The 27,500-nt window shown below is 51.0% G+C and overlaps 1 pseudogene; it reads right to left on the bottom strand.

The window, feature by feature from the left end:
* Positions 1 to 26,379: 26,379 nt before the first annotated feature.
* Positions 26,380 to 27,500, bottom strand: part of LOC149548837 (25S ribosomal RNA) — a 1,470-nt pseudogene continuing 349 nt past the window's right edge.

Below are 27,500 nucleotides of genomic sequence, written 5' to 3'. Positions count from 1 at the left end.
TTGCGCCATCTGAGTGACAAGAAAACATGATCTAAAGGAGAGTCCAGGAATAGCACCCTCGAGGGTGGGCTTCATGCCCCTCTAATTGATTAAACATCGACGTCCACCGTTTCAAAATCTGACATATCCATCCGCCCTGACAGCGGCATTGAATCAATGAGGGGGGCACGGGAGAGGCTTGCGGACACCACCTCTCCCCTTGTAGCTGCGATAGGCACGCAAAAAAATTTTCTAGAGCGCCAAGCACCCACCTCATGGCTAGAGACAAGGGCTCACCATTAGATCAACTTCGAAATTGCTGAACAGATGCACTGTAGAATGGCAACCACTGCCAAGTCTCTTCCGTAGTTGCGTCGGTCGAGTGATCGAAGAAGGTGATCTAAGAGAGGGTCCAAGCGTAGGCATTCATTGGGGGATTCGCGCCGATGGCATAAATTTATGCAATACCCGAGCAAGCAACACCGGACGGAGGTGCTAGACGAGGGCTCCCGTTTTAGATCGAGTTTTAAAATCACCGAGTAGACGCGGTGAGGGCTGGCAACCGCTGCCAAACCTTTTTCCGAAATTGTGCCATCTGAGTGACAAGAATACATGATCTAAAGGAGAGTCCAAGAATAGCACCCTCGAGGGTGGGCTTCATGCCCCTCTAATTGATTCAACGTCGGCGTCCACCATTTCAAAATCTGACATTTCCATCCGCCCTGACAGCGGCGTTGAATCAATGAGGGGGGGCATGGGAGAGGCTCGCGGGAACCACCTCTCCCATTGTAGCCGCGATAGGCACGCAAAAAATTTTGCTAGAGTGCCAAGCACCCACCTCATGGCTAGAGACAAGGGCTCGCCATTAGATCAACTTCGGAATCGCTGAACAGACGCGCTGTAGAATGGCAACCGCTGCCAAGTCTCTTTCGTAGTTGCGTCGGTCGAGTGATCGTAGAAGGTGATCTAAGAGAGGGTCCAAGCATAGGCATTCGTTGGGGGATTCATGCCAATGGCATAAATTTATGCAATGCCTGAGCAACACTGGACGGAGGTTCTAGACGAGGGCTCCCATTTTAGATCGAGTTTTAAAATCACCGAGTAGACACGGTGAGGGCTGGCAACCGCTGCCAAACCTTTTTCTGAAATTGTGCCATCTGAGTGACAAGAAAACATGATCTAAAGGAGAGTCCAGGAATAGCGCCCTCGAGGGTGGGCTTCATGCCCCTCTAATTGATTCAACGTCGCCGTCCACCATTTCAAAATCCGACATATCCATCCACCCTGACAGCGGCGTTGAATCAATGAGGGGGGCATGGGAGAGGCTCGCGGCAACAACCTCTCCCCTTGTAGTCGTGATAGGCACGCAAAAAATTTTGCTAGAGCGCCAAGCACCCACCTCATCGCTAGAGACAAGGGCTCGCCATTAGATCAACTTCGAAATCGCTAAACAGACGCGCTGTAGAATGGCAACCGTTGCCAAGTCTCTTCTGTAGTTGCGTCGGTCGAGTGATCGAAGAAGGTGATCTAAGAGAGGGTCCAAGCGTAGGCATTCATTGGGGGATTTGCACCGATGGCATAAATTTATGCAATACCCGAGCAACACCGGACGGATATGCTAGACGAGGGCTCCCATTTTAGATCGAGTTTTAAAATCACCGAGTAGACGCGGTGAGGGCTGGCAACCGCTGCCAAACCTTTTTCTAAAATTGTGCCATCTGAGTGACAAGAAAACATGATCTAAAGGAGAGTCTAGGAATAGCACCCTCGAGGGTGGGCTTCATGCCACTCTAATTGATTCAACGTCGCCGTCCACTGTTTCAAAATCCGACATATCCATCCGCCCTGACAGCGGCGTTGAATCAATGAGGGGGGCACGGGAGAGGCTCGCGGCAACCACCTCTCCCCTTGTAGCCACGATAGGCATGCAATAAATTTTTCTAGAGCACCAAGCACCCACCTCATGGCTAGAGACAAGGGCTCGCCATTAGATCAACTTCAAAATCGTTGAACAGACGTGCTGTAGAATGGCAACCGCTGCCAAGTCTCTTCCGTAGTTGCGTCGGTCGAGTGATCGAAGAAGGTGATCTAAGAGAGGGTCCAAGCATAGGCATTCGTTGGGGGATTTGCGCCGATGGCATAAATTTATGCAATACCCGAGCAACACCGGACGGAGGTGCTAGACGAGGGCTCCCGTTTTAGATCGAGTTTTAAAATCACCGAGTAGACGCAGTGAGGGCTGGCAACCGCTGCCAAACCTTTTTCCAAAATTGCACCATCTGAGTGACAAGAAAACATGATCTAAAGGAGAGTCCACAAATAGCACCCTCGAGGGTGGGCTTCATGCCCCTCTAATTGATTCAACGTCGGCGTCCACCATTTCAAAATCTGACATATCCATCCGCCCTGACAGCGGTGTTGAATCAATGAGGGGGGCACGGGAGAGGCTCGCGGACACCACCTCTCCCCTTGTAGCTGCGATAGGCACGCAAAAAATTTTGCTAGAGCGCCAAGCACCCACCTCATGGCTAGAGACAAGGGCTCGCCATTAGATCAACTTCGAAATCGCTGAACAGACGTGCTGTAGAATGGCAACCGCTACCAAGTCTCTTCCGTAGTTGCGTCGGTCGAGTGATCGAAGAAGGTGATCTAAGAGAGGGTCCAAGCATAGGCATTCGTTGGGGGATTCGCGCCGATGGCATAAATTTATGCAATACCCGAGCAAGCAACACCGGACGGAGGTGCTAGACGAGGGCTCCCATTTTAGATCGAGTTTTAAAATCACCGAGTAGACGCGGTGAGGGCTGGCAACCGCTACCAAACCTTTTTCCGAAATTGCGCCATCTGAGTGACAAGAATACATGATCTAAAGGAGAGTCCAGGAATAGCACCCTCGAGGGTGGGCTTCATGACCCTCTAATTGATTCAACGTCGGCGTCCACCGTTTCAAAATCTGACATATCCATCCGCCTTGACACTGGCGTTGAATCAATGAGGGGGGCACGGGAGAGGCTCGTGGCAACCACCTCTCCTATATAAGCTATTAGTGCGAGGCTCGCTCTGCATTAGAAATTAGCGAACACAACGACATCCGCCTTAAATATCCAAATCCTTTAAAATTCCTACCAAACAGCCATTCACGACCCAATTTTTTATGAGGTCGGCAGAGGAGCAAAAGATTGTCATCAGTTAGGAGACGTGAGTTCATGGAGCCAAGGGCCTGAAATGGTCATCGAGCTCATCCGATCAACTGGATGAATTTCACCTTGAAGGGGCCCAATCCAAAAGTTTTGGAGGTCATCTCCTGGAACTCTCGAGAACAAGGCCCATCTTACATGCAAACTCTGCTACTGCGCAAACATAGGTTGCAATTAAGGAGAAATTGCGACGCCGTCACAATGGCCCGAGGCCAATGGCTCCGACTAAGTCAATTTTCTCTTGCAATCACCATGCCGCCATTCACAGAGAGATCTCCCCATTCACTTGTGACGCGACGCACAATCCAAGGTCTAGACGCGAGCTCGCCCTTGAAAGAAAGACCACTTTCCAAGACATCCCCTGATGACACATTGGAACGTCAACCGCTGTCAAACCACTCCCAATGTTGTGCCGATCAAGTTGGCATAGAGGCGACCTTAGGGAGCTCCCGCGTAGCAATCGGGATGTGCTTTCGTGCCCATCTCTCACAAAAACCAATGTTAGCTATGGACAAATTTGGAATCCAAGGGCTCGCATCCATCGATATCGTCGGCACTGAGTCTATATATTCAAAGGCCACGGAGAGGTTCCGATAAGAGAAGCTCCCCTGCTCGCTCGCACAAACATCCCAAATTCTAGACACAAGCTCCCACCCTTAGCATCGCTCTCCAGATCACCGCAATGACACATTGGAATGACAACCACTGTCGAACAACTCCCGAAATTGTGGCAATGGAGTGAGAAAGAAGAGCAACTTTGGGGAGCCACGCATAGCAAACGGGCTGTGCTGCTGCTTCATTCCGCTCTTATATAGATCCAAAATCATTGATTTCATTTGGAATCCGAGGCTGCATTTGTCCTTGCTCAAACAAGCAATGGCTCTTCTAATCGAATGGCCACGAGGAGCTTCCGATAACAAAGGCTCCCTTGTCACTCGTGATGCGCAGGCCAACTGCTAGACGACGGGTCGCCCTTCAGATCGCTGCCCAAGCAACCACCACAACGGCACCATTGGAACGACAACCGCTGCCAAACCATTCTGAAAATTTTGTGCCAAAGAATTTGTTGCGTAGAGAACGACTCTGGGGAGAGAGCCCTCGCATAGCAAAATTGGGATGGCTTCACGGCCCTCCCAATAGAAATGATGCTAGTGCCAATATTCCAAAAATCCGAATAACGTGTCTTTCGCGAACACCAGCACTGATTTCTATTGGGGAGGGTCGCCGAGAACTTTTGTTGTCAAAGCTCCCATTGTAAGCCGCGATAGGCACACAAAAAATTGCTAGAGCCCCAAGCACCCACCTCATGGCTAGACAAGGGCTCGCCATTAGTAGATCAACTTCGAAATCGCTTAATAGATGCGCTGTGGAATGGCAACCGCTGCCAAGCCTCTTCCGTAATTGCGTCGGTCGAGTGATAGAAGAAGGTGATCTAAGAGAGAGTCCAAGGCTAGGGATTCGTTGGGGGATTCGCGTCTATAGCAAAATATTATGCAATACCCGAGCAACACCGGACGGAGGTGCTAGATGAGGGCTCCCATTTTAGATCGAGTTTTAAAATCACCGAGTAGACGCGGTGAGGGCTGGCAACCGCTGCCAAACCTTTTTCCAAAATTGCGCCAGCTGAGTGATAGGAAAACATGATCCATCTGCCCTGACAGCGGTGTTGAATCAATCAGGGGGGCACGGGACAGGCTTGCGACAACCACCTCTCCCCTTGTAGCCGTGATAGGCACACAAAAAATTTTGCTAGAGCGCCAAGCACCCACCTCATGGCTAGAGACAAGGGCTCGCCATTAGATCAACTTCGAAATTGCTGAACAGACGCACTGTAGAATGGCAACCGCTGCCAAGTCTCTTCCGTAGTTGCGTCGGTCGAGTGATTGAAGAAGGTGATCTAAGAGAGGGTCCAAGCGTAGGCATTCATTGGGAGATTCGCACCGATGGCATAAATTTATGCAATACCCGAGCAAAACACCGGACGGAGGTGCTAGACGAGGGCTCCCCATTTTAGATCGAGTTTTAAAATCACCAAGTAGACGCGGTGAGGGCTGGAAACCGCTGCCAAACCTTTTTCTGAAATTGCGGCAGTTGAGTGACAAGAAAACATGATCTAAAGGAGAGTCCAAGAATAGCACCCTTGAGGGTGGGGCTTCATGCCCCTCTAATTGATTCAACGTCACCGTCCACCGTTTCAAAATCTGACATATCCATCCACCCTGACAGCGGCATTGAATCAATGAGGGGGGCACGGGAGAGGCTCACGGCAACCACCTCTCCCCTTGTAGCCGCGTCAGGCATGCAAAAAAATTTTGCTAGAGCGTCAAGCACCCACCTCATGGCTAGAGACAAGGGCTCGCCATTAGATCAACTTTGAAATCACTGAACAGACGCGCTGTAGAATGGCAACCGCTGCCATGTCTCTTCTGCAGTTGCGTCGGTCGAGTGATCGAAGAAGGTGATCTAAGAGAGGGTCCAAGCGTAGGCATTCGTTGGGGCATTCACGCCGATGGCATAAATTTCTGCAATACCCGAGCAACACCGGACGGAGGTGCTACACGAGGGCTCCCATTTTAGATCGAGTTTTAAAATCACCAAGTAGACGCGGTGAGGGCTGGCAACCGCTGCCAAACCTTTTTCCGAAATTGCGCCAGCTAAGTTTACAAGAAAACATGATCTAAAGGAGAGTCCAGGAATAGCACCCTCGAGGCTGGGCTTCATGCCCCTCTAATTGATTCAACGTCGCCGTCGACCATTTCAAAATCTGACATATCCATCTGCCCTGACAGCGGCGTTGAATCAATGAGGGGGGCACGGGAGAGGCTCGCGGCAACCACCTCTCCTGTTGTAGCCGCGATAGGCATGCAAAAAAATTTTGTAGAGCGCCAAGCACCCACCTCATGGCTAGAGAAAAGGGCTCGCCATTAGATCAACTTCGAAATCGCTGAACAGACGCGTTGGAGAATGGCAACCGCTGCCAAGTCTCTTCCGTAGTTGCGTCGGTCGAGTGATTGAAGAAGGTGATCTAAGAGAGGGTCCAAGCATTTAGGCATACGTTGGAGGATTTGCGCCGATGGCATAAATTTATGCAATACCCAAGCAAACCCGGACGGAGGTGCTAGACGAGGGCTCCCATTTTAGATCGAGTTTTAAAATCACCAAGTAGACGCGGTGAGGGCTGGCAACCGCTACCAAACCTTTTTCCGAAATTGCGCCAGCTGAGTGACAAGAAAACATGATCTAAAGGAGAGTCCAGGAATAGCACCCTCGAGGGTGGGGCTTCATGCCCCTCTAATTGATTCAACGTCGGCATCCACCGTTTCAAAATCCGACATATCCATCCACCCTGACAACGGTGTTGAATCAATGAGGGGGGCACGGGAGAGGCTCGTGGCAACCACCTCTCCCCTTGTAGCCGTGATAGGCACGCAAAAAATTTTTGCTAGAGCGCCAAGCACCCACCTCATGGCTAGAGACAAGGGCTCGCCATTAGATCAACTTCGAAATCGCTGAACAGACGTGCTTTAGAATGGCAACCGCTGCCAAGTCTCTTCCGCAGTTGCGTCGGTCGAGTGATCGAAGAAGGTGATCTAAGAGAGGGTCCAAGCGTAGGCATTCTCGTTGGGGGATTTGCGCCGATGGCATAAATTTCTGCAATACCCGAGCAACATCGGACGGAGGTGCTAGACGAGGGCTCCCATTTTAGATCGAGTTTTAAAATCACCAAGTAGACGCGGTGAGGGCTGGCAACCGCTGCCAAACCTTTTTCCAAAATTGTGCCAGCTGAGTTGACAAGAAAACATGATCTAAAGGAGAGTCCAGGAATAGCACCCTCGAGGGTGGGCTTCATGCCCCTCTAATTGATTCAATGTCGCCATCCACCATTTCAAAATCTGACATATCCATCCGCCCTGACAGCGGCGTTGAATCAATGAGGGGGGCACGGGAGAGGCTCGCGGCAACCACCTCTTTCGATGTAGCCATGATAGGCATGCAAAAATTTTTGCTAGAGCGCCAAGCACCCACCTCATGGCTAGAGACAAGGGCTCACCATTAGATCAACTTCGAAATCGGTGAATAGACGCGCTGTAGAATGGCAACTGCTGCCAAGTCTCTTCCGTAGTTGCGTCGGTCGAGTGATCGAAGAAGGTGATCTAAGAGAGGGTCCAAGCGTAGGCATTCGTTGGGGGATTCGCGCCGATGGCATAAATTTATGCAATACCCGAGCAACACCGGACGGAGGTGCTAGACGAGGGCTCCCGTTTTAGATCGAGTTTTAAAATCACCGAGTAGACGCGATGAGGGCTGGCAACCGCTGCCAAACCTTTTTCTGAAATTGCGCCAGCTGAGTGACAAGAAAACGTGATCTAAAGGAGAGTCCAGGAATAGCACCCTCGAGGGTGGGCTTCATGCCCCTCTAATTGATTCAACGTCGGCGTCCATCGTTTCAAAATCTGACATATCCATCCGCCCTGACAGCGGCGTTGAATCAATGAGGAGGGCACGGGAGAGGCTCGCGGCAACCACCTCTCCCATTGTAGCCGCGATAGGCACGCAAAAAATTTTGCTAGAGTGCCAAGCACCCACCTCATGGCTAGAGACAAGGGCTCGCCATTAGATCAACTTCGAAATCACTGAACAGACGCGCTGTAGAATGGCAACCGCTACCAAGTCTCTTCCGTAGTTGCGTCGGTCGAGTGATCGAAGAAGGTGATCTAAGAGAGGGTCCAAGCATAGGCATTCGTTGGGGGATTCGCGCCGTTGGCATAATTTTATGCAATACCCGAGAAACACCGGACGGAGGTTGTAGGCGAGGGCTCCCATTTTAGATCGAGTTTTAAAATCACCAAGTAGACGCGGTGAGGGATGGCAACCACTGCCAAACCTTTTTTTGAAATTGCGCCAGCTGAGTGAGAAGAAAACATGATCTAAAGGAGAGTCGAGGAATAGCACATCCAGGGTGGGCTTCATGCCCCTCTAATTGATTCAACGTCGGCGTCCACTATTTCAAAATCCAACATATCCATCTGCCTTGACACCGGCGTTGAATCAATGAGAGGGGCACGGGAGAGGCTCGCGGCAACCACCTCTCCTATATAAGCTATTAGTGCGAGGTTTGCTCTGCATTAGAAATTAGCGAACATACCGACATCCGCCTTAAAAATCCAAATCCTTTAAAATTCCTACCAAACAGCCATTCACGACCCAATTTTTTATGAGGTCGGCAGAGGAGCAAAAGATTGTCATCGGTTAGGAGATGTGAGTTCATGGAGCCGAGGGACTGAAATAGTCATTGAGCTCATCCGATCAACTAGATGAATTTCACCTTGAAGGGGCCCAATCCAAAAGTTTCGGAGGTCATCCCCTGGAACTCTCGAGAACAAGGCCCATCTTAAATGCAAACTCTGCTACTGCGCAAACATAGGTTGCAATTAAAGAGAAATTGCGAGGTCGTCACAATGGCCCGAGGCCAATGGCTCCGACTAAGTCAATTTTCTCTTGCAATCACCATGTCGCCATTCACAGAGAGATCTCCCCATTCACTTGTGACACAACGCACAATCCAAGTGCTAGACGCGAGCTCGCCCTTGAAAGAAAGACCACTTTCCAAGACATCCCCCATTCACTTGTGACGCGACGCACAACCCAAGTGCTAGATGCGAGCTCGCCCTTGAAAGAAAGACCACTTTCCAAGACATCCCCCGATGACACATTGGAACGACAACCGCTGTCGAACCATTCCCAATGTTGTGCCGATCGAGTTGGCACAGAGGCGACCTTAGGGAGCTCCCGCGTAGCAATCGGGATGTGCTTTCATACCCATCTCTCACAAAAACCAATCTTAGCTGTGAACAAATTTTGCCGCAATGACACCATTGGAACGACGACCACTATCGAAAAACTCCCGCATTTGTGCCCCGATGGAGTGAGAAAGAATAGAAACTTTGGGGAGCCGCGCATCGCAAATGGGCTGCTGCTTCATTCCGCTCTTATATATAGATCCGATGTCGTTGATTTCGTTTGGAATCCAAGGCTGCATTCGTCCTTGCTCACACAAGCAATGGCTCTTCTCATTGAATGGCCACGGGGAGCACGGGAGAGGTTCGCGGCAACAACCTCTCCTATATAAGCTATTAGTGCGAGGCTCGCTCTGCATTAGAAATTAGCGAACACGCCGACATCCGCCATAAAAATCAAAATCGTTGAAAATTCTGACCAAACAGCCATCCACGACCCAATTTATTATGAGGTCGTCTAAGGAGCAAAAGATTGTCATCGGTTAGGAGATGTGAATTCATGGAGCCGAAGGACTGAAATGGTCATCGAGCTCATCCGATCAACTGGATGAATTTCACCTTGAAGGGGCCCAATCCAAAAGTTCTGGAGGTCATCTCCTGGAACTCTCAAGAACAAGGACCGTCTTACTTGCAAACTCTGCTACTGCGCAAACATAGGTTGCAATTAAAGAGAAATTGCCAAGCCATCACAGTGGCCTGAGGCCAATGCTCCGACTAAGTCAATTTTCTCTTGCAATCACCATGCCGCCATTCACAGAGAGATCTCCCCATTCACTTGCGACGCGACGCACAATCCAAGTGATAGACGCGAGCTCGCCCTTAAAAGGCCAGCCCACTTTCCGAGACATCCCCCGATGACACATTGGAACGACAACCGCTGTCGAACCATTCCCAATGTTGTGCCGATCGAGTTAGCACAGAGGCAACCTTAGGGAGCTCCCACGTAGCAATCGGGATGTGCTTTCGTACCCATCTCTCACAAAAACCAATCTTAGCTGTGAACAAATTTAGAATCCAAGGCTCGTATCCATCGATATCGTCGGCACTGGGTCTATATATTCAAAGGCCACGGAGAGGTTCGGATAAGAAAAGCTCCCCTGTGCTCACTCGCACAAACATCCCAAATGCTAGACACAAGCTCCCGCCCTTAGCATCGCTCTCCAGATCACCGCAATGACACATTGGAATGACAACCGCTGTCGAACAACTCCCGAATTTGTGCCGATGGAGTGAGAGAGATGAGCAACTTTGGGGAGCCGCGCATGGCAAACGGGCTGCTGCTTCATTCCACTCTTATATATAGATCCGATGTCGTTGATTTCCTTTGGAATCCGAGGCTGCATTCATCCTTGCTCACACAAGCAATGGCTCTTCTCATCGAATGGTCACGGGGAGCTTTCGATTACAAAGGCTCCCTTGTCACCCGTGATGCGCAGCCCAACTGCTAGACGACGGCTCGCCCTTCAGATCGCTGCCCAGGCAACCACCACAACGGCACCTTTGGAACGACAACCGCTGCCAAACCATTCCGAAATTTTTTTGCCAAAGAAGTTGTTGCAAAGAGAATGACTCTGGGGAGAGAGCCCTCGCATAGCAAAATCGGGATGGCTTCACGGCAGCTGGATGGGATTTGAATTCATGGAGCCAAGGGAGTGAAATGGTCATCGAGCTCATCCGATCAACTGGATGAATTTCACCTTGAAGGGGCCCAATCCAAAAGTTCCGGAGGTCATCTCCTGGAACTGTCAAGAACAAAGGCCAATCTTACATGCAAACTCTGCTACTGCGCAAACATAGGTTGCAATTATAGAGAAATTGCAAGGCCGTCACAATGGCCCGAGGCCAATGCTCCGACTACTAAGTCAATTTTCTCTTGCAATCACCATGCCGCCGTTCATAGAGAGATCTCCCCATTCACTTGTGACGACGCACAATCCTAGTGCTAGACGCGATCTAGCCCTTGAAAGGCCGCGTTCCAAGACATCCCGATGACACATTGGAACGACAACCGCTGTCAGACCATTCCCAATGTTGTGCCGATCGAGTTGGCACAGAGGCGATCTTAGGGAGCTCCCGCAAATCAATCGGGAAGTGCTTTCGTACCCATCTCTCACAAAAACCAATGTTAGCTGGCTGAACAATTTTAGAATCCAAGGCTCGTATCCATCGATATCGTCGGCACTGGGTCTATATTCAAAGGCCACGAAGAGGTTTTGATAAGAGAAGCTCCCCTGCTCTCTTGCACAAACATCCCCAAATGCTAGGCGCAAGCTCCGGCCCTTAGCATCGCTCTCCAGATCACCGCAATGACACATTGGAATGACAACCGCTGTCGAACAACTCCCGAATTTGTGCCGATGGAGTGAGAAAGAAGAGCCAGATCGGGTCGATGAAAACGGCTAAGCCAGATCGGGTCGGCCAGCATGGCTCGGCCACCATTTTTTGCCGAGAGCTTTCGATATTAAAGCTCCCATGTAGCAGCGATAAGTACACCATGACAAAATTGCTAGAGCGCCGAGCACCCATAGAAAATTGCCATTATACCAAGCAACGCCGGAGTGCTAGACAAGGGCTCACGTTTAGATCAAGTTTTAAAATCACCAAAAAGACACGCCATGGATCGGCAACCACTGCCTCACCTTTTCCAAAATTGAGTCATCGGAAAACATGATCTAAAGGAGAGCCGAGGAAACGCACTGAGATTGCTTCATGCCCCTTTCATTCATTCAACATTAGCATACACCGTTTGAAAACCCAACAATCCGATCCGCCTAGACACCAATGTTGAATCAATGAAAGGGGCATGGGAGAGGCTCGCGGCAACAACCTCTCCTATATAAGCTATTAGTGCGAGGCTCGCTCTGCATTAGAAATCTGCGATAGCGTGGACAAAAACCTTAAAAATCCAATTCAATGAAAAATGTGACCAAACAGCCATCCACGACACCGTTTTTGGAGCTCGCCCAGATCGGCTCGGCCAGAATGGCTCACCCAGATCGGCTCAGCCAGCATGGTGACTTGCTGACTCGGTGAGAGTACTTCGAACTATCAAGAACAAAGGCCAATCTAACATGCAAACTCTGCTACTACGCAAACATAGCTTGCAATTATAGAGAAATTGCAAGGCCGTCACAATGGCCCGAGGCCAATGCTCCGACTACTAAGTCGATTTTCTCTTGCAATCGCCATGCCGCCGTTCACAGAGAGATCTCCCCATTCACTTGTGATGATGCACAATCCAAGTGCTAGACGCGAGCTCACCCTTGAAAGGCCACGTTCCAAGACATCTCGATGACACATTGGAACGACAACCGCTGTCGAACCATTCCCAATGTTGTGCCGATCGAGTTGGCACAGAGGCGATCTTTGGGAACTCCCGCGTATCGATCGGGAAGTGCTTTCGTACCCATCTCTCACAAAAACCAATATTAGCTGAACAATTTTATAATCCAAGGCTCGTATCCATCGATATCATCGGCACTGGGTCTATATTCAAAGGCCACGGAGAGGTTCCGATAAGAGAAGCTCCCCTGCTCGCTTGCACAAACATCCCCAAATGCTAGACGCAAGCTCCCGCACTTAGCATCGCTCTCCAGATCACCGCAATGACACATTGGAATGACAACCACTGTCGAACAACTCCCGAATTTGTGCCGATGGAGTGAGAAACGAGAGCCAGATCGGGTCGACAAAAATGGCTAAGCCAGATCGGGTCCGGCAGCATGGCTCGACCACCATTTTTCATCGAGAGCTTTCGATATTAAAGCTCCCATGTAGCCGCGATAAGTACACCATGAAAAATTGCTAGAGCGCCGAGCACCCATAGAAAATTGCCATTATACCAAGCAACACCGGAGTGCTAGACAAAGGCTCACGTTTAGATCAAGTTTTAAAACCACCAAAAACACACGCCATGGATCGACAACCGCTGCCTCACCTTTTCCAAAATTGAGTCATCGGAAAACATGATCTAAAGGAGAGCCGAGGAAAAGCACTGAGATCGCTTCATGCACCTTTCATTCATTCAACATCAGCATACACCGTTTGAAAACCCAACAATCCGATCCGCCTAGACACCAATGTTGAATCAATGAAAGGGGCATGGGAGAGGCTGGCGGCAAGAACCTCTCCTATATAAGCTATTAGTGCGAGGCTCGCTCTGCATTAGAAATCTGCGACAACGCGGACAACTCCCTTAAAAATCCAATTCAAAGAAAAATGTGACCAAACAGCCATCCACGACACCATTTTTGGAGCTCGCCCAGATCGTCTCGGCCAGAATGGCTCGCCCAGATCGGCTCGGCCAGCATGGCTCACCCAGCCTTGGTGAGAGTACTTTGAACTGTCAAGAACAAAGGCCAATCTAACGTGCAAACTCTGCTACTATGCAAACATAGGTTGCAATTATAGAGAAATTGCAAGGCCGTCACAATGGCCCGAGGCCAATGCTCCGACTACTAAGTCAATTTTTGCTTGCAATCGCCATGCCGCCGTTCACAGAGAGATCTCCCCAATAACTTGTGACGACGCACAATCCAAGTGCTAGACGCGAGCTCGCCCTTGAAAGGCTGCGTTCCAAGACATCCCGATGACACATTGGAACGACAACCACTGTCAAACCATTCCCAATGTTGTGCCGATCGAGTTGGCACAGAGGCGACCAAACAACCATCCATGACACTATTTTTGGAGCTCGGCCAGATCGGCTCGGCCAGAACGGCTCACCCAGATCGGCTCGGCTAGCATGGCTCGGCCAGAACAGCTCGGCCAGCATGGCTCGGCCAGAACGGCTCGCCTAGATCAGCTCGGCTAGCATGGCTCGGCCAGAATGGCTCGCCCAGATTGGCTCGCCCAGATCGGCTCAGCCAGAATGGCTCGCCCAGATCGGCTCGGCCAGCATGGCTCAGCCAAAATGGCTCGCCCAAATCGGCTCGGCCAGAATGGCTCACCCAGATCGGCTCGGCCAGCATGGCTCGCCCAGCCTTGCTGAGAGTACTTGGAACCATCAAGAACAAAGCCCAATCATACATGCAAACTCTGCTACTGCGCAAACATAGGTTGCAATTATAGAGAAATTGCAAGGCCGTCACAATGGCCCAAGGCCAATGCTCCGACTACTAAGTCAATTTTCTCTTGCAATCGCCATGCCGCCGTTCACAAAGAGATCTCCCCATTCACTTGTGACGAAGCACAATCCAAGTGCTAGACGCGAGCTCGCCCTTGGAAGGCCGCATTCCAAGACATCCCGATGACACATTGGAACGACAACCGCTGTCGAACCATTCCCAATGTTGTGCCGATCGAGTTGGCACAGAGGTGACCAAACAGCCATCCACGACACCATTTTTGGAGCTCAGCCAGATCGGCTCGGCCAGAACGACTCGCCCAGATCGGCTTGGCCAGCATGGCTCGGACAGAACGGCTTGCCCAGATCGGCTCGGCCAGCATGGCTCGGCAAGAACGGCTTGCCCAGATCGGCTCAGCCAGCATGGCTCGGCCACAATGGCTCGCCCAGATCGGCTTGGCCAGAACGGGTCACCCAGATCGGCTCGGCCAGAATGGTTCACCCAGATCGGCTCAGCCAGCATGGCTTGCCCAGAACGGCTCGGCAGGATCGGGTCAGCCAGAATGGCTTGCCCAGATCGGCTCAGCCAGCATGGCTCGGCCAGAACGGCTCGGCCAGATCGGGACGATGACTTGATGAACGGACTTAGAGATTCGACTTGGTGGGCCGACCTGGCGGGGTGACTTGATGAACGCACTTGAAGGGTCGACTTGGTGGGGTGACTCTATGAATGGACCTAAAGAGTTGACTTGGTGAGAGTACTTGGTGGGGTGACTCGACGAAAGGACTTAAAGAGTCAACTTGGTGAGAGTACTTGGTGGGGCGACTTGATGAACGCACTTGAAGAATCGACTTGGTTAGAGTACTTGGTGGGGCGACTTGATGAACGGACTCAAAGAGTTGACTTGGTGAGAGTACCTGGTGGCTCGACTTGATGAGCAGACTTAAAGAGTCAACTTGGTGAGAGTACTTGGCGGGGTGAACTGATGAACGAACATAAAGAGTCGGCTTGGTGGGAGTACTTGGTGGGCCGACCTGGTGGGGTGACTTTATGGACGGACTTAAAGAGTCGACTTGGTTAGATCACTTGTTCTGGTGACTTGATGAACAGACTTCGAGAGTCGACTTGGTGGGGTGACTTGATGAAAGGACTTAAAGGGTCGACTTGGTGAGAGTACTTGGCGGGGAGACTTGATGAACGGACTTAAAGGGTCGACTTGGCAGGGTGACTTGATGAACGGACCTAAAGAGTTGACTTGGTGAGAGTACTTGGCGGGGTGAACTAATGAACGGACTTAAAGAGTCGACTTGGTGGGAGTACTTGCTGGGCCGACTTGATGAACGGACTTATAGAGTCGACTTGGTGAGAGTAGTTGTTCTGGTGACTTGATGAACGGACTTAAAGAGTCGGCTTGGCGGGGTGACTTGATGAAAGGGCTTAAAGAGTCGACTTGGTGGGGTGACTCGATGAACGAACTTAGAGGGTCGACTTTGCGGGGTGACTTGATGAACGGACCTAAAGAGTTGACTTGGTGAGAGTACTCGATGGGGTGACCCGATGAACAAACTTAGAGAGTCGACTTGGTGAGAGTCCTTGGTGGGCCGACCTGGTTGGGTGACCTCGTGAACTGACTTAAAGAGTCGACTTGGTGGGAGTACTTGGTGGGGTGACTTGATGAACGGACTTCAAGGGTCGACTTGGCGAGGTGACTTGATGAATGGTCCTAAAGAGTTGACTTGGTGAGAGTACTTGGTGTGGTGACTTGATGAAAAGACTTAAAGAGTCAAATTGGTGAGAGTACTTGGTGGGGTGACTTGATGAACGCACTTGAAGGGTCGACTTGGTGGGGTGACTTTATGAATGAACCTAAAGAGTTGATGTGGTGAGAGTTCTTGGTGGGGTGACTTGATGAACATAGTTAAAGAGTCGACTTGGTGAGAGTAGTTGGTCGGGTGACTTGATGAACGCACTTGAAGAATCGACTTGGTTAGAGTACTTGGTGGGGTGACTTGATGAACGGACTTAAAGATTCGACTTGGTGGGCCGACCTGGCGGGGTGACATCATGAACGGACTTAGAGAGTCGACTTGGTGAGAGTACTTGGTGGGCTGACCTGGCCAGGCGACTTGATGAACAAACTTAAAGAGTCGACTTGGTGAGAGTACCCGGTGGGCTGACTTGGTCACGTGACTTGATGAACGGACTTAAAGAGTTGACTTGGTGGGCCGACTTGGTCGGGTGATTTGATGAACGAACTTAAAGGGTCGACTTGGTGGGTCGAACTAGCAGGGTGACTTGGTGAGAGTACTTGGTGGGCTGACCTGGTAGGGTGACTTGATGAACGAACTTAGAGAGTCGACTTTGTGAGAGTACTTGGTGGGTCGAACTGGCGGGGTGACTTGATGAACGAACTTAAAGAGTCGACCTGGTGAGAGAACTTGGTGGGCCAAGCTGGCGGGGTGAATTGATGAACGAACCTAAAGAGTTGACTTTGTGAGAGTACTTGGTGGGCCAACCTGGCGGGGTGAGTTGATGACCGAACTTAAAGGGTCGACTTGGTGAGAGTACTTGGTGGGCCGACCTGGTGGGGTGACTTGATGAACGAACTTAAAGAGTCGACTTGGAGAGAGTACTCGGTGGGGTGACCTGATCAACAAACCTAAAGAGTCGACCTGGTGAGAGTATTTGGTGGGCCGACCTGGCGGGGTGACTTGGTGAGCAAACTTAAAGAGTCTACATGGTTAGAGTAGTTGGTGGGCTGACCTGGCGGGGTGACTTGATGAACGAACTTAAAGAGTCGACCTGGTGGGCCGACTTGGCAGAGTGACTTCATGAACGAACTTAAAGAGTCCACTCGGTGGGCCGACCTGGCGAGGTGAATTGATGAACAAACTTAAAGAGTCGACTTGGAGAGAGTAATTTGTGGGCTGACCTGGCAGGGTGACTTGATGAATTAACTTAAAGAGTCGACTTGGTGGGGTGACTTGATGAACGCACTTGAAGGGTCGACTTGGTGGGGTGACTCTATGAACGGACCTAAAGAGTTGACTTGGTGAGAGTACTTGGCGGGGTGAACTGATGAACGGACTTAAAGAGTCGACTTGGTGGGAGTACTTGGTGGGTCGACTTGATGAACGGACTTATAGAGTCGACTTGGTGAGAGTAGTTGTTCTGGTGACTTGATGAACGGACTTAAAGAGTCGGCTTGGCAGGGTGACTTGATGAAAGGACTTAAACAGTCAACTTGGTCGGGTGACTCGATGAACGAATTTAGAGGGTCGACTTTGCGGGGTGACTTGATGAACGGACCTAAAGAGTTGACTTGGTGAGAGTACTCGGTGGGGTGACCTGATGAACAGACTTAGAGAGTCGACTTGGTGAGAGTCCTTGGTGGGCCGACCTGGTTGGGTGACTTTGTGAACTGACTTAAAGAGTCGACTTGGTGGGGTGACTTGATGAACGGACTTCAAGGGTAGACTTGGCGAGGTGACTTGATGAATGGTCCTAAAGAGTTGACTTGGTGAGAGTACTTGGTGTGGTGACTTGATGAAAAGACTTAAAGAGTCGAATTGGTGAGAGTACTTGGTGGGGTGACTTGATGAACGCACTTGAAGGGTCAACTTGGTGGGGTGACTTTATGAACGGACCTAAAGAGTTGACCTGGTGAGAGTGCTTAGTGGGGTGACTTGATGAACATAGTAAAAGAGTCGACTTGGTGAGAGTAGTTGGTCGAGTGACTTGATGAACGCACTTGAAGAATCGACTTGGTTAGAGTACTTGGTGGGGTGACTTGATGAACGGACTTAAAGATTCGACTTGGTGGGCCGACCTGGCGGGGTGACTTGATGAACGGACTTAGAGAGTCGACTTGGTGAGAGTACTTGGTGGGTCGACCTGGCTAGGTGACTTGATGAACAAACTTAAAGAGTCGACTTGGTGAGAGTACTCGGTGGGCTGACCTGGTCACGTGACTTGATGAACGGACTTAAAGAGTCGACTTGGTGGGCCGACTTGGCTGGGTGACTTGATGAACGGACTTAAAGAGTCGACTTGGTGGGCCGACTTGGCGGGGTAACTTGATGAACGAACTTAAAGAGTTGACTTGGTGGGTCGAAGTAGCGGGGTGACTTGGTGAGAGTACTTGCTGGGCTGACCTGGCAGGGTGACTTGATGAACGAACTTAGAGAGTCGACTTTGTTAGAGTACTTGGTGGGTCGAACTGGCAGGGTGACTTGATGAACGAACTTAAAGAGTCGACCTGGTGAGAGAACTTGGTGGGCCGAGCTAGCGGGGTGAATTGATGAACGAACCTAAAGAGTCGACTTTGTGAGAGTACTTGGTGGGCCGACCTGGCGGGGTGAGTTGATGACCGAACTTAAAGGGTCAACTTGGTGAGAGTAATTGGTGGGCCGACCTGGCGGGGCAGCTTGATGAACGAACTTAAATAGTCGACTTGGTGAGAGTACTCGGTGGGGTGCCCTGATCAACAAACCTAAAGAGTCGACCTGGTGAGAGTACTTGGTGGGCCGACCTGGCGGGGTGATGTGGTGAGCAAACTTAAAGAGTCGACTTGGTGAGAGTAGTTGGTGGGCTAACCTGGCGGGGTGACTTGATGAACGAACTTAAAGAGTCGACCTGGTGGGCTGACTTGGCAGAGTGACTTCATGAACGAACTTAAAGAGTCCACTTGGTGGGCTGACCTGGCGGGGTGACTTGATGAACGAACTTAAAGAGTCAACTTGGTGAGAGTAATTTGTGGGCTGACTTGGCAGGGTGACTTGATGAATGAACTTAAAGAGTCGACTTGGTGGGGTGACTTGATGAACGCACTTGAAGGGTCGACTTGGTGGGGTGACTCTATGAACGGACCTAAAGAGTTGACTTGGTGAGAGTACTTGGTGGGGTGACTCGATGAAAGGACTTAAAGAGTTGACTTGGTGAGAGTACTTGGTGGCTCAAATTTATGAGCAGACTTAAAGAGTCCACTTGGTGAGAGTGGGCCTAACGGGGCGATGTGGTGAGTGGGCCTAACGGGGCGAGTTGGTGGGGCGACTTGGCGAGCGGTATTAGAGAGCCGACGTGGTGAGGCGACCTGGCGAGTTGGTTCGTTGAGATGACATGGTGAGCTGACTTGGCGAGTCGACCTGGCGAGCGAACTTAAAGAGTGGACTTGGCAACGTACTCGAGTCGACTTGGTGAGGCGACCTGGCGAGCAGGCTCAAAGAGTCAACATGGTGAGGCGACTCATTGAGTCAACATGGTGAGGTGACTCATGGTGAGGAGCTATCCTTGAGGCGACTTGGTGGGCCTACTTGATTAGTCGACTTGGTGAGCCGACCTGACGAGCTGACATGGTGAGCGGGCTTAAAGAGGCGACGACTTGGTGGGGTAACTCGGCAAGCCAACTTATCGAGGCGAGATGGTGAGTCGACTTGGTGAGCTGACTTGGTGAGCGCACTTAAAGAGTCAAGTTCATGAGGTGACTCGGCGAGTTAGCCCGCTGATGCGACTTGGGCGGGCTGACCTGGCGAACGAACTTAAAGAGGTGACTTGGGCGGGCTGACCTGGCGAGCGAACTTAAAGAGTTGACTTGGCAACGTACTTGAACAACCAACTTGGTGAGCGGACATGGTGAGTAGGATTAGAGAAGCAACTCGGCGGGGCGACTTGATGAACGGACTTAAAGGGTCGACTTGGCGGGGTGACTTGATGAACGGACCTAAAGAGTTGACTTGGTGAGAGTACTTGGCGGGGTGAACTGATGAACGGACTTAAAGAGTCGACTTGGTGGGAGTACTTGGTGGGCCGACTTGATGAACGGACTTATAGAGTCGACTTGGTGAGAGTAGTTGTTCTGGTGACTTGATGAACGGACTTAAAGAGTCGGCTTGGCGGGGTGACTTGATGAAAGGACTTAAACAGTCGACTTGGTTGGGTGACTCGATGAACGAACTTAGAGGGTCGACTTTGTGGGGTGACTTGATGAATGGACCTAAAGAGTTGACTTGGTGAGAGTACTCGGTGGGGTGACCTGATGAACAGACTTAGAGAGTCGACTTGGTGAGAGTCCTTGGTGGGCCGACCTGGTTGGGTGACTTCGTGAACTGACTTAAAGAGTTGACTTGGTGGGGTGACTTGATGAACGGTCTTCAAGGGTCGACTTGGCGAGGTGACTTGATGAACGGTCCTAAAGAGTTGACTTGGTGAGAGTACTTGGTGTGGTGACTTGATGAAAAGACTTAAAGAGTCGAATTGGTGAGAGTACTTGGTGGGGTGACTTGATGAACGCACTTGAAGGGTCGACTTGGTGGGGTGACATTATGAACGGACCTAAAGAGTTGACCTGGTGAGAGTGCTTGGTGGGGTGACTTGATGAACATAGTAAAAGAGTCGACTTGGTGAGAGTAGTTGGTCGGGTGACTTGATGAACGCACTTGAAGAATCGACTTGGTTAGAGTACTTGGTGGGGTGACTTGATGAACGGACTTAAAGATTCGACTTGGTGGGCTGACCTGGCGGGGTGACTTGATGAACAGACTTAGAGAGTCGACTTGGTGAGAGTACTTGGTGGGCCGACCTGGCCGGGTGACTTGATGAACAAACTTAAAGAGTCGACTTGGTGAGAGTAGTCGGTGGGCTGACCTGGTCACGTGACTTGATGAACGGACTTAAAGAGTCAACTTCGTGGGCCAACTTGGCCAGGTGACTTGATGAACGGACTTAAAGAGTCGACTTGGTGGGCCGACTTGGCCGGGTGACTTGATGAATGAACTTAAAGAGTCGACTTGGTGGGTCGAAGTAGCGGGGTGACTTGGTGAGAGTACTTGCTGGGCTGACCTAGCAGGGTGACTTGATGAACGAACATAGAGAGTCGACTTTGTTAGAGTACTTGGTGGGTCAAACTGGCGGGGTGACTTGATGAACGAACTTAAAGAGTCGACCTGGTGAGAGAACTTGGTGGGCCAAGCTGGCGGGGTGAATTGATGAACGAACCTAAAGAGTTGACTTTGTGAGAGTACTTGGTGGGCTGACCTGGCGGGGTGAGTTGATGACCGAACTTAAAGGGTCGACTTGGTGAGAGTACTTGGTGGGCCGACCTGGCGGGGTGACTTGATGAACGAACTTAAAGAGTCGACTTGGTGAGAGTACTCGGTGGGGTGCCCTGATGAACAAACCTAAAGAGTCGACCTGGTGAGAGTACTTGGTGGGCCGACCTGGCAGGGTGACTTGGTGAGCAAACTTAAAGAGTCGACTTGGTCAGAGTAGTTGGTGGGCTGACCTGGCGGGGTGACTTGATGAATGAACTTAAAGAGTCGACCTGGTGGGCCGACTTGGCAGAGTGACTTCATGAACGAACTTAAAGAGTCCACTTGGTGGGCCGACCTGGCGGGGTGACTTGATGAACGAACTTAAAGAGTCGACTTGGTGAGAGTAATTTGTGGGCTGACCTGGCGAGGTGACTTGATGAATGAACTTAAAGAGTCGACTTGGTGGGGTGACTTGATGAACGCACTTGAAGGGTCGACTTGGTGGGGTGACTCTATGAACGGACCTAAAGAGTTGACTTGGTGAGAGTACTTGGTGGGGTGACTCGATGAAAGGACTTAAAGAGTCGACTTGGTGAGAGTACTTGGTGGCTCGACTTTATGAGCAGACTTAAAGAGTCCACTTGGTGAGAGTGGGCCTAATGGGGCAATGTGGTGAGTGGGCCTAAGGGGGCGAGTTGGTGGGGCGACTTGGCGAGTGGTATTAGAGAGCCGACGTGGTGAGGCGACTCGGTGAGTTGGTTCGTTGAGATGACATGGTGAGCTGACTTGGCGAGTCGACCCGGCGAGCGAACTTAAAGAGTTGACTTGGCAACGTACTCGAGTCGACTTGGTGAGGCGACCCGGCGAGCGGGCTCAAAGAGTCAACATGGTGAGGCGACTCATTAAGTCAACATGGTGAGCCGACTCATGGTGAGGAGCTATCCTTGAGGCGACTTGGTGGGCCTACTTGATTAGTCGACTTGGTGAGCCGACCTAACGAGCTGACACGGTGAGTGGACTTAAAGAGGCGACGACTTGGTGGGGTAACTCGGCAAGCCAACTTATCGAGGCGAGATGGTGAGTCAACTTGGTGAGCTGACTTGGTGAGTGCACTTAAAGAGTCAACTTCGTGAGGTGACTCGACGAGTTAGCCCGCTGATGCGACTTGGGCGGGCCGACCTGGCGAACGAACTTAAAGAGGTGACTTGGGCGGGCTGACCTGGCGAGCGAACTTAAAGAGTTGACTTGGCAACGTACTTGAACAATCGACATGGTGAGCTGACATGGTGAGTGGGCTTAGAGAAGCAACTCGGCGGGGCGACTTGATGAACGGACTTAAAGGGTCGACTTGGCGGGGTGACTTGATGAACGGACCTAAAGAGTTTACTTGGTGAGAGTACTTGGCGGGGTGAACTGATGAACGGACTTAAAGAGTCGACTTGGTGGGAGTACTTGGTGGGCCGACTTGATGAACGGACTTAAAGAGTCGGCTTGGCAGGGTGACTTGATGAAAGGACTTAAACATTTAACTTGGTCGGGTGATTCGATGAACGAACTTAGAGGGTCGACTTTGTGGGGTGACTTGATGAACGGACCTAAAGAGTTGACTTGGTGAGAGTACTTGGTTGGGTGACTCGATCAAAGGACTTAAAGAGTCGACTTGGTGAGAGTACTTGGTGGCTCGACTTTATGAGCAGACTTAAAGAGTCCACTTGGTGAGAGTGGGCCTAACAGGGCGATGTGGTGAGTGGGCCTAATGGGGCAAGTTGGTGGGGCGACTTGGCAAGTGGTATTAGAGAGCCGACGTGGTGAGGCGACTCAGCGAGTTGGTTTGTTGAGATGACATGGTGAGCTGACTTGGCGAGTCGACCTGGCGAGCGAACTTAAAGAGTCGACTTGGAAACGTACTCGAGTCGACTTGGTGAGGCGACCCAGCGAGCGGGCTCAAAGAGTCAACATGGTGAGGTGACTCATTGAGTCAACATGGTGAGGAACTATCCTTGAGGCAACTTGGTGGGCCTACTTGATTAGTCGACTTGGTGAGCCGACCTGATGAGCTGACACAGTGAGCGGGCTTAAAGAGTCGACAACTTGGTGGGGTAACTCGGCAAGCCAACTTATCAAGGCGAGATGGTGAGTCAACTTGGTGATCTGACTTGGTGAGCGCACTTAAAGAGTCAACTTCGTGAGGTGACTCGGCGAGTTAGCCCGCTGATGCGACTTGGGCGGGCTGACCTGGCGAACGAACTTAAAGAGGCGACTTGGGCGGGCTGACTTGGTGAGCGAACTTAAAGAGTTGACTTGGAAACGTACTTGAACAATCGACTTGGTGAGCTGACATGGTGAGTGGGCTCCACTGATGCGACTTGGGCGGGCCAACCTGGAGAACGAACTTAAAGAGGCGACTTGGGCGGGCTGACCTGGTGAGCGAACTTAAAGAGTTGACTTGGTGAGCTGACATGGTCAGTGGGCTTAGAGAAGCAACTCGGCGGGGCGGCTTGGCGAGCACACCTATTGGGGCAAGGTGGTAAAATGACTAGGTGATTCGACTTGGTTAGCTGACTTAGGGAGCTGACTTGGTGAGCGAACTTAAGGGGTCGACTTGGTGAGGCAACCTGAATAGTCAACTCGGTGAGGTGACTTGGGGAGCCGACATGGTGAGCGGTCTTAAAGAAGAGGCGACCTGGTGGGGCAACCTGGTGAGGCGAGATGGTAAGTCATCTTGGTGAGCCGGCTTGACGAGCTGTGAGTGGACTTAAAGAGTCAATTCTTTATTTGGCAAAGACCACATGGTTAGATGACTTGGTGAGCCGACCTGGCTAGCAAAATTGGCAAGCAAACTTATAGAATCGACTTGCTGTCCCCAGCCAGGATCGCACGCCTGGGTCGACCCAACTTGGGTCACCCGACTAGGTCAACCCATCTCCGTCGCCCTAGTCTCAGGCGACCCGACTGGGTCGCCAGAGTGGGTCGACGAGGGGAAAAAAAAAAAAAAAAAACAAAAAAAATTATGAGAGGCCCTGTACAGCGAAAAGCACTAAATTTTGGGCATTACAAAAAAAAAAAAAAAAAAACAAGTTACCTGCTTTTGGATCACGCACAAGTTTCAGTTCACGTATTGCCGAGCCGACTCGAGGCGTTACGCCTAGCTAGCCGGATTCGAGGTAGGGTAGCCGAAACGATCCGATTTGAGAATTTTCTTTATAAAAAGAGATCATGATAGGCCTCGTAAGGCAAAAAAGAATGAAATTTTGGGAGTTCAAAAAAAAATGTTACCCAGTTTTGGATCGTGCACAGGGCTCGGGTCACGTAGCATCGAGGTGCCCTGGGTGACATGATTCGAGCAAAAAGTCGATGGTGGCATGAGTCGTGCAAAAACATTGGAGGCCATTAAGGCTTGAGGCGCTTTCAGTCGAGGTTGCCGAGGCGGGTTGGGTTGAAAACTTTGGGCGTTAACCAAAAAGAAAAAGTTAACCGCTTTTGGATCATGTACACGGGTCGGGGCACTTAGAATCAAGTCGAGCACGGTGACATGAGTCGTGCGAAAAATTTGGAGACGACTCGAGTCGGGGCATCCGACTCTATTCGAGTTCAAAACTTTGGGACTTGACAAAAAAAAGAAAAAAGAAAAAGTTACCCAGTTTTGGATCACGTAAGTGACTCGGGCCACTCAGAATCAAGGCGAGTGCGATTACATGAGTCGAGCGAAAAAAAAAAAATGGAGGCGGTTAAGGCTCGAGGCAATTCGAGTTGGGGTAGCTGAGTCAATTCGAAAACTTTGGCCGTTAGCCAGAAAAAGAGTTAATCGCTTTTGGATCATGTACATGACTTGGGGCACATAGAATCAAGTCAAGCACGGTGACATGAGTGGTTCGAAAAAATTGTAGGCGATTAAGGCTCGAGGCTATTTGAGTTGGGGTTGCTGACACGATTTGGGTTGAAATATTTGGGTGTTAACCAAAGAAGGAAGAAGTTAACCGCTTTTGGATCACGTACATGACTCGGGGCACCAAGTCGAGCACGGTGACATGAGTCCTACGAAAAAACTGGAGGCGGTTAAGGCTCGAGGCGATATGAGTCGGGGTCGCCGACACAATTTGGGTTGAAAACTTTGGGCGTTAACCGAAAAAAAGTGTTGACCGCCTTTGGATCAGGCACATGACTCGGCACACTTAGAATCATGTCGAGCACGGTGACATGAGTCGTGCAAAAAAATTGGAGGCGGTTAAGGCTCGACGTGATTCGAGTCGGGGTTCGGGTAATTGGGGCGATTTGTGTCGGGGTTGCCGACACGGTTTGAGTTGAAAACTTTGGGCATTAACCCCCCAAAAAAAAAAGGTTGACCTCTTTTGGACCACGTACATGACTCGGGGCACTTAGAATCAAGTCAAGCACGGTGACATGGGTTGTGCGAAAAATTCGGAGGCGATTCGAGTCGGGGTAACCAACTCGATTTGAGTTCAAAACTTTGGGCGTTAACCAAAAAAATAAGTTGACCAGTTTTGGATCACGTACATGAGTCGTCTGCCCTCGCGAAAATTACAAAACCCGGGGACCCGCCTGGAATTTGCAGTCGGAAGATTTTTCTGCCCTCACGAAAATTTACAAACCCCACCCGCTCGAAACTTGGACTTGGAAGTTTTTTCCGCCCTCGCGAAATTTACAAACCCCACCCGCTCGGAATTTGGCACTTGGAAAATTACGAAACCCCGCCTGCCCGGAATTTGGACTTGGAAGATTTTTCCGCCCTCACAAAAATTGCAAACCCGACCCACATGGAAAACTTTTTTGCACTTGCGGAAATCACAAAACCCCACCCGCGGGGAATTCGGCACTCGGGAGATTTTTCTGCCCTTCCAAAATTCGCAAACCCCACCAGCTCGGAATTTGGGACTCGGGAGATTTTTTTCCCCCTCGTGGAAATTCTACAAAACCCCACTCGCCCAAAATTTGGCACTCGGGAGATTTTTCTGCCCTGGCTCACGCCAAGTCGGCTCTCTAATACCACTCGCCAAGTCGCCCCACCAACTCGCCCCGTTAGGCCCACTCACCACATCACCCCATTAGGCCCACTCTCACCAAGTGGACTCTTTAAGTCTGCTCATAAAGTCGAGCCACCAAGTACTCTCACCAAGTCGACTCTTTAAGTCCTTTCATCGAGTCACCCAACCAAGTACTCTCACCAAGTCAACTCTTTAGGTCTGTTCATCAAGTCACCCTACAAAGTCGACCCTCTAAGTTCATTCATCGAGTCACCCGACCAAGTCAACTGTTTAAGTCCTTTCATCAAGTCACCCCACCAAGCCGACTCACCCCGGTGGCCCGGCCAAGATCTGCACCGGGGGCCGGTCCACCCAGGCTCACGCCCAAGGTTTCGCAACAACCCCCGCGTCCTCCTACTCATCAGAGCCTGGCACTTGCCCCGACGGCCGAGTATAGGTTGCGCGCTTCAGCACCATCCATTTTCGTTGCTAGTTGATTCGGCAGGTGAGTTGTTACACACTCCTTAGCAGATTTCAACTTCCATGACCACCGTCCTGCTGTCTTAATCAACCAACACCCTTTGTGGGATCTGGGTTAGCGTGCAATTTGGCACCGTAACTCGGCTTTCGGTTCATCCTGCATCACTAGTTCTGCTTACCAAAAATGGCCCACTTGGAGCTCGCGATTTCATGGCGCGGCTCAACAGAGCAGCCGCGCCGACTTACCTATTTAAAGTTTGAGAATAGGTCGAGGGCGTTACGCCCCCGATGCCTCTAATCATTTGCTTTACCCGATAAAACTCGCAAGTGAGCTCCAGCTATCCTGAGGGAAACTTCGGAGGAAACCAGCTACTAGACGGTTCGATTAGTCTTTCGCCCCTATACCCAAGTCAGACGAACGATTTGCACGTTAGTATCACTGTGGGCCTCCACCAGAGTTTCCTCTGGCTTCGCCCTGCTCAGGCATAGTTCACCATCTTTCGGGTCCCAACAGGTGTGCTCGCACTCGAACCCTTCACAGAAGATCAGGGTCGGTCGGCGGTGCACCCCCTGAGAGGGGATCTCGCCAGTCAGCTTCCTTGCGCCTTGCGAGTTTTCCCAACCCGCCAACTCGCACACATGTTAGACTCCTTGGTCCGTGTTTCAAGACGGGTCGGATGGAAAGCCCGCTGGCCAGCGCTACGAGCGCACAGGTGCCCAAGAGCCCGCCGTAAAAGTGCGCGCTTCGCTCCTCGACCGTCGCGACAGAAGTATTTGTGCGACTAGAAGGTCACGCTTGTGCCGCCGCGACAGCCCACGCTGGCACGTCCCCCAAACCGAGCGGCGGACCAGCTCACACCGTTCTGCATCCGACCGGGGCACATCGCCGGCCTCCATCCGCTTCCCTCCCAGCAATTTCAAGCACTCTTTAACTCTCTTTTCAAAGTCCTTTTCATCTTTCCCTCGTGGT

The sequence above is a fragment of the Cupressus sempervirens genome, chromosome 7, assembly GCF_028749045.1.
Source record: "Cupressus sempervirens isolate cs-2001-9-10 chromosome 7, ASM2874904v1, whole genome shotgun sequence".
In the NCBI taxonomy this organism is placed as follows: Eukaryota; Viridiplantae; Streptophyta; class Pinopsida; order Cupressales; family Cupressaceae; genus Cupressus; species Cupressus sempervirens.
The sequence above is the reverse complement of the archived record's forward strand: the minus strand, read 5'-3'. Positions and strand labels throughout refer to the sequence as shown.